General features: G+C 37.5%; 1 protein-coding gene across 3 annotated transcripts in view; it reads left to right on the plus strand.

Annotated features, from left to right (window-relative positions):
* Window positions 1-13,952, plus strand: part of LOC106463677 (tRNA (cytosine(38)-C(5))-methyltransferase-like) — a 54,615-nt gene that overhangs the window by 944 nt on the left and 39,719 nt on the right. The gene's annotated exons all lie outside the window — the stretch shown is intronic.

The following is a 13,952-nucleotide window of genomic DNA, read 5'->3' on the forward strand; positions in this document are numbered from 1 at the left end:
GAGCTCATTTGTGTTTAGAACAATATATACTAATTTTTAAAGTATCAAATTGAATTTTTGTTCAATAAAAATCTTTCAAGTGTGACTGTAGCTTTTTTCCCCAAAACTTTGTCTTCAAAATAAGGGTGTGTGTCTTATATTCCGAAAAATACGGTATTATTACTATTACTACTAGTACTAATAGTAGTAATACTACTGATAATTAATATTACAAGTGTTATAACTTAGTACTGCACTTATTAGGTTTATCATGCATAACATATTCTTCTGATATTGAGATTGATTCCTAAGCATAAAAACTTCTTATAGTTATACTTTTTACAGGTATATATGAAATTTTTAGCATATTTTTGAAAACATAGATTTAAACCTATTTATGATTTTTATTACTATACTCCATAAAAATTGAATACCTGTGACTATTGTTGCCACCTTTTCATTTCATTTTCAGTAAATCCTGACACCTCTACCCCGGAGTCTCCTTGCTCTAAAAGATTATCTTCCTAACTCACAGATCTGGATTTTTTACAAGCACATTATTTTTAAGACAAAAATATTTCAATTTCTGAGAAAAATGTAACTTGCAAAAAATACCAGTACTTTATTTTTGTTATATACACTTATAAGAAAAGCATGTAAAATATATCTTTTTCCATGCAACTTATTTTCTCCATAGGATAAAAAAAGAAATTACAGTGTAACTATGGTGCTACAATGTACAAACACTCAAACATATATATTTTATCATCCATATTCTTAAATCCAGATCAATGTTGTAGGCACTATTATTATAAACCCTGCAAGCCTTCATGACAGAATTGTTTCAAAGACTGATTATAAAATTTAAACTTATGACTGAAAGCAAGTTCATATTAAAGCCTCTCCAAGGAATAAAGATCAGTGAGGCTTTTTAAATGACTGTAAATTTTCAGTGAAACTAAAGAGAATGTACAATGCATACCCCATGGCAGCTAATGTCAAACCATTAGCCAGGATATGTCAAAGGTAAACACCAGTTACATCATCAACTCCTGCATTACATCAATGACATAAAATTAAAATTAATGATAATTATGAGACTATTCCCTTGGTTTCTTTTGTTCCTGCTTCTCATCTTTCAATGTTTTATGATTCTTTATGACAGTATAATGATGTAAACAGTACTTCCACAAAGAATATTCAAAATAATTTCAAATTATTTAGTTATTTATTAACTATTCTTAAATGTTTACTTCTTTTTACTCTTAGCACACTTTAATAAATCATTGCAGGCAGTAGACTTACAAAGAATATTCTCATTGCCTTCTGGTGACTATGTGGTCAGTATGGGCCCAGTGGGAGCTCATCTCTTGAATTTCATCTGTGGGGACCTTTTTCTTACCGATGTATGGGTGCACAAGGTGATCTCGAAAGGAGACGTTATCCTCTTTCTCTCCCTCCATTATCCATGTTCCCATTCCCTTCCCTCCTCCTCAGGATCTTCAGGTCTTTGGATGATCAAGGTGGACATTTCCAATACTTACCTATACATTCCTTTGATGAAACATTTCCATCCATATTTTTGGCTTATCTATTAGGGGATTGTGTGCCAGTTTCACACATTACCTTTGGTATAACCTCAGCACCATACATGTTTTGTCAAATGGTCCACTCCTTTGCTCAACATATTCATGCCATTGGGTTGCACTTCCACGACTGGCTTCTTCTTTCTCATTCGAAACAGGAATTGGTCTATGACACTCGTCAGCTCCTGGCCAAAGCTCCATGGGTGGACTGGTTGGTTAAGTTGGAGTAGTCTTTCCTTTGTCTTACCCAATACCTTATGCATTTGGGTATTTTCTTCAACACCCATCTCAATCGGGCCCAACCTTCTCCTCTTTGGCTCCACTCTATGGAACAGGCTGTTCCTTCACTTACAGTTCACGAGGTTTTATCACTTTTGAAGATGTGATCCTCCATGACCCCTCTCATACCTCTGGGGAGGGCCCATATGTAGTTTCTTCAATGGGTCCTTCACAATCAATGGAACCTCATCAGGGATCCCTTGGATACTTCTATATCCCTTCCCTCATCCCTTGTAGATGATCGCCATTGGTGCTTGAACAGGGCCCACAGTGAGGGTCCCGCTTCCTCCTCCATGACCAGATTTATATCTGCTCATAGATGCATCCCTTCAGGGCTCGTGTGCCTGGGTGGATATCCAGGAGGTTTTGGGTTGTTGGTCTGTGGAGGAAAGTTCTTTTCACATCAATGTTCTCTAAATCCTGGCTGTTCATCGGGCTTTGGATTAATTTCTTTCTCTTGCCAGCTGCAGGCTAGTTATGATCCATCCTGACAATTCTATCAATCACCAAGGTGGCACTAGGTCCAGATCCCCATGTTTTTGCACTATGGATATTCTTTGGGCCCACATACATCACATTCGTTTGATGACGTGTCATGTACCAGGTGCTTTCAATCTCATAGCTGATCGTCTTTCTGACCAAATTGCATTTATACCACAGAGTGGTACCTACATCCTGCTGTTTTTCAGTGGTGCAGTTTTCATCTTGGTATGCCCCATATCAGTGCCTTTGTCACTGCCCTCAATCACAAATTGCTTTGGTTTTGGGCCCTGTTCCTCCATCCTTGGCTGTTGATGCCTTCAGCTGGGATTAGTTCCTTTATGTTTACCCTCTCATCTGTTTACTTCATTGGGTGGTCTCTCTCTTCCATGCCACTCCATGCATGGTCCTTCTGACTGCTCCTTGCTGGCCTGCTCAACCTTGGTTTCCTCAGTTATTCCAACTGCAGGTGGTCCCCCCCTTCCTCTTCCCTTACATCCTGACACCATCCATCCTCCATCTTCACACCTGGCTTTGTCAGGTCCTTGGCAGGTTTTTCTCACTGAGTAGCTTCACATTTAACCTGTTACATTCACCATTCTTCTTTGGCTGTCTATTAACATTGACTTGGGGTTTCAGGCTTCTCAACTAACAGTTGCCTATATCTCTCAGTTTCTCACATGGCTCTTTGAGAGGGGTTCATCGGTATCCTCAATTTCAGGGTTTTGGGTGGCGTTATCCTATACATTCCATTTTTCCCATTTCCGCAGGGTCTTTGCCTCCCCTCTCATTTCCACGTTGATCTTTTCCTTCAGGCTCCATTGGCCACTGAGGCATCCGTTGCTACTAGACTGGGACATTAATGTGATCCTTCATGTCATCACTTTACCTCTGTTTGAACCTCTATGTATGTTTAACCTGTTTCATCTTTCTTTGAAGGCATATTTCCTCCTCCTCCTGGCCTGCAGGCATCGTAGGTCAGATATTTTGCCCTCGATTTTACCAGGACCCTGTACTACTACTCCTATGTTATCCTTTATCTTAATTATGCTTTCCTTCTCAAGACCTCTGCGGCTTGAGAAGGTCAGTCCTCCTTTTTTCCTATCTGCCTATCATCTATATCACATCTCTACCCTCGTCCTGATCTGGATAGACTCCTCTGTCCTTTCCATGTCCTCCATTTTTATATTGTTCACACGGCTTCATTCCGGGGTTCTCTTTCCTACCTTTTTATCCCTTAGCAACCTTCCTCTTTCCATGATCATTCCCCTGTTACCCTGACCAGTTGGGTTTTGACATTTGATCCAGTTGGCCTATTCCTCCTTTTCTCCTTCCCAACATGATTTCTTTCATGTTTCCTCACATCAAATCTGTCACCTTACCTTCTCCCTTGCCTTCCATCTTCATCAGCCATTGGAAGAGATTCTACGATTGGGCATGTGGACGACTCCACAAACATTCATCTCCCACTACCTACATCACATTTCTGTTTCTGCTTCATTGGGGTATCGCCTACCACCTGTGGCTATTCTACAGAGTTTGGTGAGGCTGTGACATAAGGACTAATGCTTTCTTTTCTTTCAGGGGGCCCCTGCTTCAGCTTCATTTTGGATCCCACTCTGTGGCAAGTGGTGCCTGATCAGGTATTTTGTCTGTGCTCGGAATGGGTTCCACTTAGATGGCTATAACCATTTGCAGACATCTTGCTGTCAAATCTGCACTGTAAGTCATGTTGATTTTTCTAAATTTTCCATGGCTATGTACACTCACCCTTGAGATGGGGTGCTTCACAAGATCACTAGAATGTAAATGTTAGGATGGAAGAAAGAAAAAAAAGATTGTTATTAGTTGAGTGCAGTCAAACTGGACCTTTGGGACTAGTGAAGAGCCAGTGATTGGGTCATTGTGTTTTTGTTGTTTATTTTATTTACATTAATGATATTAATAGAGGTATAATTTGTAAAGTTTACTAAGGGCATGTGTTGAATTCTTGGGTATTTCTATCAGCATTGAAGATGTTGAGGTACTGCAGAATGACTTAGATCAGTTAGTAGGTGAGACAAATATTTGACAAATAACCTTTAATTTTAGGAAGTGCAAGGTAATGCATTTGGGTTATGATTCGGATCACACATCTAACATAGATCATGATGAGAACCCATTCAGTAGCATAACTGAAGGTTTTTGGAGTAATAGTGGAAAAGTCACTCAAACATAGAAACAGTGCTAATATAATTTATGGTGTATTTATAGGCATTGATTACAGTCCAGAAGAAGCAATTATCTTTATAAAGATTATTAGTTAGGCCTAATGTGGAATACTGTATACAGTAAGTTTATTGATAAGGTAGAAATTCATTAAGTAATTCCACTTAAACTTACATAGTGGTGAGAATAGCTAGGAGTAATAGTAATAGGATGACTTATAGAATGGTTATATTATGAGGATAGGTTAATGTTGTGGTATGCAGACACACTGTGTGTTTCCTACCTTCTCGTTTTAATGTCAAAATTTTCAAAAATACTTGAATGTATATGTAGTTTTCACACAATACATGTTCAAGAAATTCATTAATCCGACTTTGTTCTAAGTAATTTTAGTGAGGTTACACTTGTTCTACACATGGGAGAGCATGGCTGAAATTCTACACATGATATCTTGAAGTTATGACCTCTTCTTTGCTGAAAGTAAATCCAGTTGTTTCCCATTAAGTAATAGATTTAAACATTATGGAGTAAATCTTTGTGAAGTAAAATTTATTGTTCTTAATCTTGAATGATTTGGTGACTGAAAGGTGTCCAGTGTCCAGAAAGCAAGTATACACACTTTGCTTTTGTTTGTTCATTTTCTGTCACACATCCAGTTTATTTACATCTTTGCTTAAACTAGGTTAATTTTGTTAAATACAGTGTTACTTCATAATTTTCTTCCAAATTATCCTGTTACACAGTGAACCTTCCTAATACTTAACCTGAAAATACCTCAAGATCTCTTTTATCTGGAGAAAAGAAGAGTACAAGGTGATTTTCCTGGATTTTTAAGGTTATCTAGGGGATCAATAAAAAAGATCTGTGTCCGTGATTTCTATGTGCTACATTCTGAAGAAAACAAGATGTAAGAACATGAATTTGAAATATGGAAAATACAGAATAGGCATCAGTTAAGATAGCTTTTGTTTTTCTAAAAGGGTGATTTATTTATCAAGTGAGTTGCCATTAGCAGTAGTGGAGGCCAATACCTTACAGGAATTTTAAAGAGGGAACTGATTTACTGAAAAAGGACAGCATTATTGAACAAATAGTCCATTGTTGTTTCAGATTTTAAAAAATATGTATATGTTTTTTTTTTTGCCAATTGTCAAAATAAATGGCTTTTACTTATATTTCTTAATAGTATAAATGTATACTATGTTGTTGTTGGGCTTAGTATTCTTCTACAGTAGGTGTCTGTGACTTGTTAGTGATAAATTCGGTGATGAATAAATATCACACACTTTACTTGTTTTCAAATGATATATTCAGAACAAGTTAAACATATGTACAGTAAAGTATTCACACTATAGAGAATATAAGCATATCGTAAACATTATATAAATATAGGTATAGTTCTCCTTTTCTTGTCAAAAGTCCACTTAGGCCTGGTCAATTACTTTAGAATTGCAGTTGACAAGCTGAACTATTTTCTCTGATACTAATACAATATTAGTCCGGTGTGATTCGCTTAACAATTGTGGTCTTTCTTCTATAGATAGTATGTTCCTTTTGTCAAAGTGCACTCAGACTCATTCATTACTTTAGAATTTTGCCTTGATGGAATAAAGTTATTTTTTCTTTTCCTTTTCCACTGTTGTTTCACTCTAATATATATATTAAACGTTAGGCCTGTCACTTTTACGTTACTTAACTATATTTTCTTTGCTTTTATCTGTTAATACTGTCTGTCTGCTGCTTCCCGCTTATCTCACGCTATTTATATCCTTACTAGTTGTTTGGCCACTTTTTATATTCTCGACACCAATTAGTTATTAACAAAACCTACAATTGTCTGCTTTTAGCTTTTAACAAAACTTAAAAAATAATAAAATGTTCACTCACAAATATAAATTAATCACTAATATTTAAACCAAACAGTCTTTTATTTTGTGACAGTTGTCCATATTTATTTTATGTAGATGTGGTGAAAATGAATTATATTTAATTATCCAAGGATTATATGTACAAAAGATTATCAATGATATGATAGAGTAACAGTTAGGATAGATGGATCTGTGTGATAGTTTTCAGAGTAAGGGTGAAGTATTGGCTGGACTTGAGTTACACTTGAGTAGGTTAGGTAACAAAATATCTTGGATAGCTCCAAGGAAACTCCAAAGAGTTTAAATTGTGCTTATCTGATGGTGAGGTAGCTTGAGGAATTGGGAATAAATGAATTGATAGGAAAACTAGGACATCAAGGAGATTGGAAGAAGGCTTAAAGCATAGCAAGCTAAATAATAGTTTTAAAAAAATCTGTTCAACTCAAAGATAAGCTTAATTTCTATTATTTTAGTTTTAGGAGTACAGTGTATCAGGAACAAAATGAACAAGTCCAAGACTCAGACTGAAATAAAAGCCTATTATATAATTGGAAATACTGAAATTTGGTTATATTAAGAAAACATTGCTAATAAGAATTATTTTGAAATTCCAGTTTATAAGGTACTTGATAGTGACAGACTTTTTAAAAAAGAGAGTGGGGTGGTTTCCTATATAAAGGAATAACTGCAGTCTGTTGGGATTGAAGACATAAAATGATGATCAAGAGGTTTAATATGTATGGGTTACATTCAAGAGTAGAAAGTTTTTAGTTACCAATTGTTATACATGTAAACTATCTGATCAAATAAATGACATCAATAAAAAAATGTTTAATGATATTAGGTTTGTCACTAATATGAATACTGATGCAATATAATTATAAGATATATTAATGTTAAACACATTGATTTGCAATATATGAAGTCTTTTAATGAGAGAAAGAGATTTCTTGAAGTGATTTAGGATAGTTTTCTATACCAAATGGTCAGAGATCCAACCAGAGGGGATACCATTTTAGATTTATTGTTAACCACTAAAGTGAATGTGGTTGCAAAAGTTCAAGTGAAGGAACAATTGGGAAAAGAGATTATGGTATGTTAGGTTTCATGTTGAGATGAAAAATTTTATTCCAAAATATACATACCTCTTCTCCCACTTATGGCTATTACTCAACTGCCAGGGTTTCTTCCTTTGCCAATCTAAGCATTGGTCTAATTTTTTCTCGTTTGCTCCAGTCTTTTATACCCCACTCAGTTGCCCTTGATGATATTTATCTCGTGATACTATCCACCTGTGTGAATGTTCCTTCTTTCCTAGTACTGTATATAAGCAACTAATTCAGATAACATTATCACTTTTTTCTAGATAAAGTGACACTAATGGGTTTCTCAGTATTATGATCATTAGGAGATACTTTGAACATTATCATGTTATCTAGTTGATTTTCATAATAATAATGATAATTGAAATATAATAATTTCTTATGATTGGCAAGCCAATTTATGGTATGAATTCCTGGATTATTATTTCTGGCACAGAGGCAAACTGGGTCTCTCCTACCCACCTCTGATATGTAGCATCACATAAAAATCAGGGAGGGGGGAGTCACTCTCAGTTGAGACTGTCAGTAATCTTATTCATTGTGAGATGGAGATGTATATTTGGATCTGTGGTGGTCTTCTGGGGGGGGATCTGAGGCTGCAATTGAGGATGATCCTCAACATTTTGGAGAGACTTTAGATTTGCTTCCTCCTGTGCCTTATTTTAGTCTGCTGGATTTTCAGTCCCTCTGTGGGACAGTGATGAGTTTATGGACTCGCAGCACTATAGTCTGAGGTTTGATTTCCTAGGGTGAATGCGGCAGATGGCTCATGGTTGCTTTGCTCAAACAAAACAAATTTACTTCGCAAAATGCTGTTCTAATCACTGGTAATTAACACAGTCTTTAAATGACCTATGAAATATGAAAGGGAGGCCAATTTGGGATAAGGTGCCTTTGAGTTGTTTTTATTCTGTTGATTCTTCCAGATGTGATGTTTTGGGCATTTTCCTGGCTGCTTTTGCACCTGTACCTTACTTGATGGCTGAAAGGTCTGGGAGCAAATTTTTAGTTATTTCTCCATACATGGATATTGTGGTTCATGCTGAAAGTTCTATTTCTCAGTTATGTGAAGGGACAGTTAGGCCTTATCTGACATGTTGTGGGAACTTTGTGATTTAGCCTACCACTGCAAGGTTGAAGTATTTTCCAACTCTCAAATAATACATCTGCTCCTCGAATTTCGGGGTTCTAAGGCAGAGTTTGTAGTTCACCTTAATAGCTCAATGTCCCTTAATGGGACAGAGTAAGTCTATGGACATACAACTCTAAAATTCAAGATTTTGTTTATTTTCACTTCACTTTGTTAGAAGACTGTCAGGATCACCAACTTTACTGATGATGAGCTGGCCCATTGTTACCATGCACGTTGGTTCAGTTTTAGGCATTTACATTCTTCCCTATTGTCATTGGAGTCTCCAATTACCTCGGCTCCTACAGGGGGTCATAGTTCCGCCCCTTAATCATGGGTCCTGACCCCTGACATCAGCCCCCTCGGGAACATTGGTACCCAGAATAGATTCTGTCTATATCCAAGGTTTCTGCTTCTTAGTTGGATCACCAGCAGCATTGGTGATTATTGTATACCTTCAAGGGCTGTGGGGGCTCAGTTCCAAGAATTTCTGGATGTGTGATAACCTTAACCATGTGTTCAGGAGTACTGCAGATTCTTAAATGACAATTAATCATTCAGTTCACATCTTTACCAATATTATCCATCAAACCTGTAGGGTTTCTGTCTCCTGCAGTTTGTTGGGATTTGGAAGTTAGTTCTAAGGTTTCCTGAGTTTGGTTGATCAGGAGGTATTGAGAGAATCATGCTAGTTCTTCAGAGTTCTTATTCCTGTAAGTTGTTGGGCTTATGCAAACAGTTATTGATCTTTCTTGTTTCTATCAATTCCTAGATTCTCCAAGGTTCATAAGTTACTGATTCCTCAATCTGTGTTGATTTTTTTACTGGGATTGTAGATGTCCCAGTTGGTTGTAGTCAGCTCCTATCTGCACATTGCCATAGCAGTGCAGTTCCACCATTATTGGCATTTGTCGTGCATAAGGGTTCCAGTTTTTTTAACTTCAGTCTCATGTCAGCTTCATATGGGTTCTGCTGGCTCCATCTCATCAATTGTCAGACCATCACACCCTGATTCTACTTTCAGAAACAACCCAGGCAGGCTTCCCTTTCAGGATTGAGACATCTATTCTTTCTCTAATTCAATATGTCATCAGTCTGGGTATTTTTTATTTTTCATCTCATCTCTCAGTCAAGCTCAGCTGACTCCCATCTGGCTCAATGCTATAGAACAGGATGCCACACTCTTACTCACCTCTCCTTCTCCCACTGCACAGATGGTTCTTTCTCTTCTAAGAATGTGGGCACCACTCAAATCCCTCATGCCTTTGGAACAAGAACACAAGTGATCCTTTTACTGGCTTTATGCGACCAAGAGATAAACGTCGATTCACTGATTTCCCCAGTTTCCTTAGTTAGGATCTTTTTTTTAAGTCGGGACACTACTACAATATAGGTTCCGCTGCCATCTCATCCAGAGTTCCTTCTCTACATGAATGCCTTGTTTCAGGCATATATCAACAGTCAGGGATTCCAGGGTCTATGCATGGACAAATAGGATTTCCTACACATTGTTTTCATTCTTCTTGTTCTTCAACAGGCAATGCCTCATGGTCTGGGCTTACTAAGGAGTAAATTTTCAGGCTTCACTCTGGCAATTCCATGGTGGTGTCTTGTAGTTCTCATCAAGAAGGCACATGGTCTAGGGCTCCTTGTTTTCAAATTTTAGACCTCCTTCTCAGGACCATTCCTATCTTATCACCCTTATAGCTTGCCACGTTCCATGGGTGATGCCTGTTGTAGCAAGTCAGTTGTTTCAATCCAAAGAGATTATTCCAACAGAATAGATGTTGCATTGCAAGGTTTTGTTGGATTGGCTCTTATTTTGCAACTCTAATTAGTAGGTTGGCCTCTCATTGGTTTACACAACTACTGGCAAATTGGTCTCCAGTAATTCATCTTCAGGCTTTGGCAATAGATGCATTCCATGAGGATAGGATAGGATTACAACTGTAAGCCTTCTGTCCACTTCATATATTATCCAGGGTACTAAATATGATTTGTTCTAACCCATTGTCAGGTCCTGTTGATAGCATCAGATTGGCTGCTACATCAGGGTTTCTGCTTTTGCAGTCCCTTCTGGAGTGTCCAAGTCTGCCACTTCTTTCTAGGATCTATCTGTGGAGGCAGCCATGATCTGATATGGTACACCCAGCTATCCAGAAGCTCAAACTTCTGGCATATATGGTTTAATTTATAAGGTTGCCATATATCTGCCTCAGTTTTTGCTTAGTCCGAAAGGCACATTTATCAACGGTAATGATATGAGGCGGTTGAATCCATTTCCATCAGTAGTGTCAACCATAACTTGTTTTTTGACCTGGCTCTTTGGCACAGGTTTTTGCATCTTCCACTGTTGCCTTGATTAAGGTGGCCTTATCAACTATCATTTGATTATCCTGACCACGTATTTTTTGAGTCCCTTGTAATTACTCTCCAGATTCCTCAAGCTGCTTTTGGTACTTGTCCCAAATGACCATTCCAGTTACCTACCATGGATATTAAGTTTACATTACAGGTTCTTTCTCAACACGTTTGTGACCTGACTCTTATATGCCATGTATCCCCTTTATCTGCTGGTTTATTTTTTGTGGCTGCTGACCTGCAGACATCACCAGTCAGAGTGATTTACACTGTTTGTCCACATACCACATTCTCATTCTCTCTACATCCTCAGACCAGTTCTTCTTACCCAGCATGCCGTCAGATAGGATGGGTTCAATCCTTTTCTCCGTTTCATCTGATCACTCTTTCTCTCTTCTATGTCTCATCAGATTTTGATCTTGGTCACATTCAGTGAGAGTCTTGAAGGTTTTGTTGCCTGCATTAATACCTTTAGAGATACTAGACAACAATTTTAGTCTGGGCTCTCTTCAAAGGTGAGGAATCTTCTGTGAGTTGCATCTAATGAGATTTGTCACTTTTCTATGCCCTTGGTGGCCCAGTTGAATTTCTCATTATTTGCATGATCTGGCAGTCTCTTCATATGAGAGTTTTTATCTACAACCTGTAGTTATCTTACCCATTTATGCTAGATTATCCAGAGGGGTGTTTATCTTCATTTCTACCTTTCAGGGTCTCTTACCTTGTTTTTGCAGGATCCAACTGTGTGGAGAGTGTTGCCCAGAAAGGTGTGCTTTTATCAAACCAATTCCGCACTAGCCACTACCAATTCAGTATACTTTGTGCAGGTTGTAACGGGCTCTGTAGAATTAAGGTGTTCCTTAAGACCAACTTGGATCCCTAGATTTTTATCTCAGATGTTGGTAGGAGTGACACCAGCCTACTCATTCTACCAGTTCAGATTTGCTGCTCCGCTATCAGTACATTCTTCATTGAAAAGGGTCCAGTATCTCTTCATTATTCTGAACACAGAGTGGTCCCATCGTGGGTTCTTGTTGTTCCACGTCCTTCCCATAATTCCATGGGCAAGTGGAATATACCGTGCCCACAAGGTTGGGGAGTGAAGATGAGTTTTCATAATTCCAGACTGGATGAGTTCTGTTTCCTCAGGTTAAACAGGGTACACACAGTCCTGTCATTTCAAGCCTGAGGTGTTGCCTTTCAGACTTCTTCGGGTGAAGAAGGTTTGTCCACTTCGGTGTTGATTACTTTCTTGCCCTGATTCCTATGATTCTGAACACATCACTCTGTGGCTACAGATAGGGATCCACTCATGAGTAATATATATATATATATATATATATACACACATATATAGTGTTGCTGTCCAATAGCCCTAACTGCCAATGTGGAATATAGGAACCAAGAAACCTTAATTCCAACCCCAAGTAGTGGAACCTCAGATATTTGGGTGGGACTGGCCTATAGTGGTAATAACTTGCATACCATTCCACTCATGATACAGGAATTCAGTTCTTTTGACGAAGAGCATACCTGTTCTGTATGCAGTGTGGTTTCCCTCACAAGGGTGCCAATCTTCTATTGACACAGCCATGGCCTATGCAGATTCTTTCTGTATGGATAATGCCCTCACTAGCCTCTCCACCTTATCAGTGTGGGATTATAGCTGTAAGGGGAAGAGGAGGTATGTATGTTTTGGAAGTTAACATATTCCTAAATTGAAAATGTATATTGAAATAATTCTTACCTGCTCTTACACTCTTCCATCCTTCCTACCCACTAAGAGCCAGTGTTAGGGATTGGAATTGAGTCAGTATCAAAATATGATAACATTATTTGAATGAGGTATTTATATACAGTACCAGGATAGGTGTCACATTGATGTAGGTGGAGAGTATCACAAGATAAATATTGCCAAAGGCAGTTGAGTGGGGTATAAAAGACTGTAGCAAACGAGAAAAAATTAGACCAATGCTTAGATGGCCAAAGGAAGAAATCCTGATGGTTGAATAATAGCTGTAAGTGTGAATGGAGGAAACTATTGTTGGAAATACATTTTCAATTTAGGAAAATATTAACATTTCTAATTTTCAGAAAACCAATTTTGAGGCAGTGAGACAAGATTTATCACAGGTGAATTGGGAAAATGGGTTAAAAGGTGATGTGGGACAGATTTGGGAATTTTTTTACAAATATCTTTAATTCAAGATAGGTATGTTCCTACAAAGGGGAAAAGGATAACAGGGAAGATCACACCTAATTGGCTTACAAAAGAAGGAGAAAATCAAAGATAAATGCACAAGTTTAAGAGGTTTAAATGGATAGATAAGACAGAACATTTACAAGACTAGGAATTTAAGGGTTTGATTAAAAAAGGAAATTAGAAAATTCAGACTAGCTTATGACAAACAGCTGGCTGATAATGTAAAAACTAACAGCAAGAATTCAAGTATGTTAAAGGTAAGCAGAATGTTAAAGTGTAGGTTATGCTCTTAAAGTATGCTGATGGCAAGGTTTTTGTTGAAGACTGTAAGATGCTGAACTTTCTATTTTTACAAGAGAGGATGTCAGCAATATTCATTACCCTGTTACTTCTATGGATAATACTGGGATTAACCTGAATCATGTTGATATCAATCCTTTTGTAGTAGAAAGAATGAGATGTCAAAAATAGATAAAGCACCAGCATCACACAAGGTTATAAAGGATGTCAAAGATCAAGTAAGTGAACCTTTAATTTTCTCTAAGTCAAGACGATTGGCATGAGGATTGGAGAATTGCTAGGTACTGCTATGTTTAAAAGGGGTGAAAAAGAGTTACTCTGCAATTTATTTACTAAAGTAATGGGCAAAATTCTAGAGTCTGATAAAAGAAGCTTTCCAAAATCACATACTTAAATATGATATAAAAGAATATAGCATGAATTCACCATAGGGAAATCTTTCCTTACTAATCTGTC

This window comes from Limulus polyphemus, unplaced genomic scaffold (assembly GCF_000517525.1).
Source record: "Limulus polyphemus unplaced genomic scaffold, Limulus_polyphemus-2.1.2 Scaffold1459, whole genome shotgun sequence".
Taxonomy (NCBI): domain Eukaryota; kingdom Metazoa; phylum Arthropoda; class Merostomata; order Xiphosura; family Limulidae; genus Limulus; species Limulus polyphemus.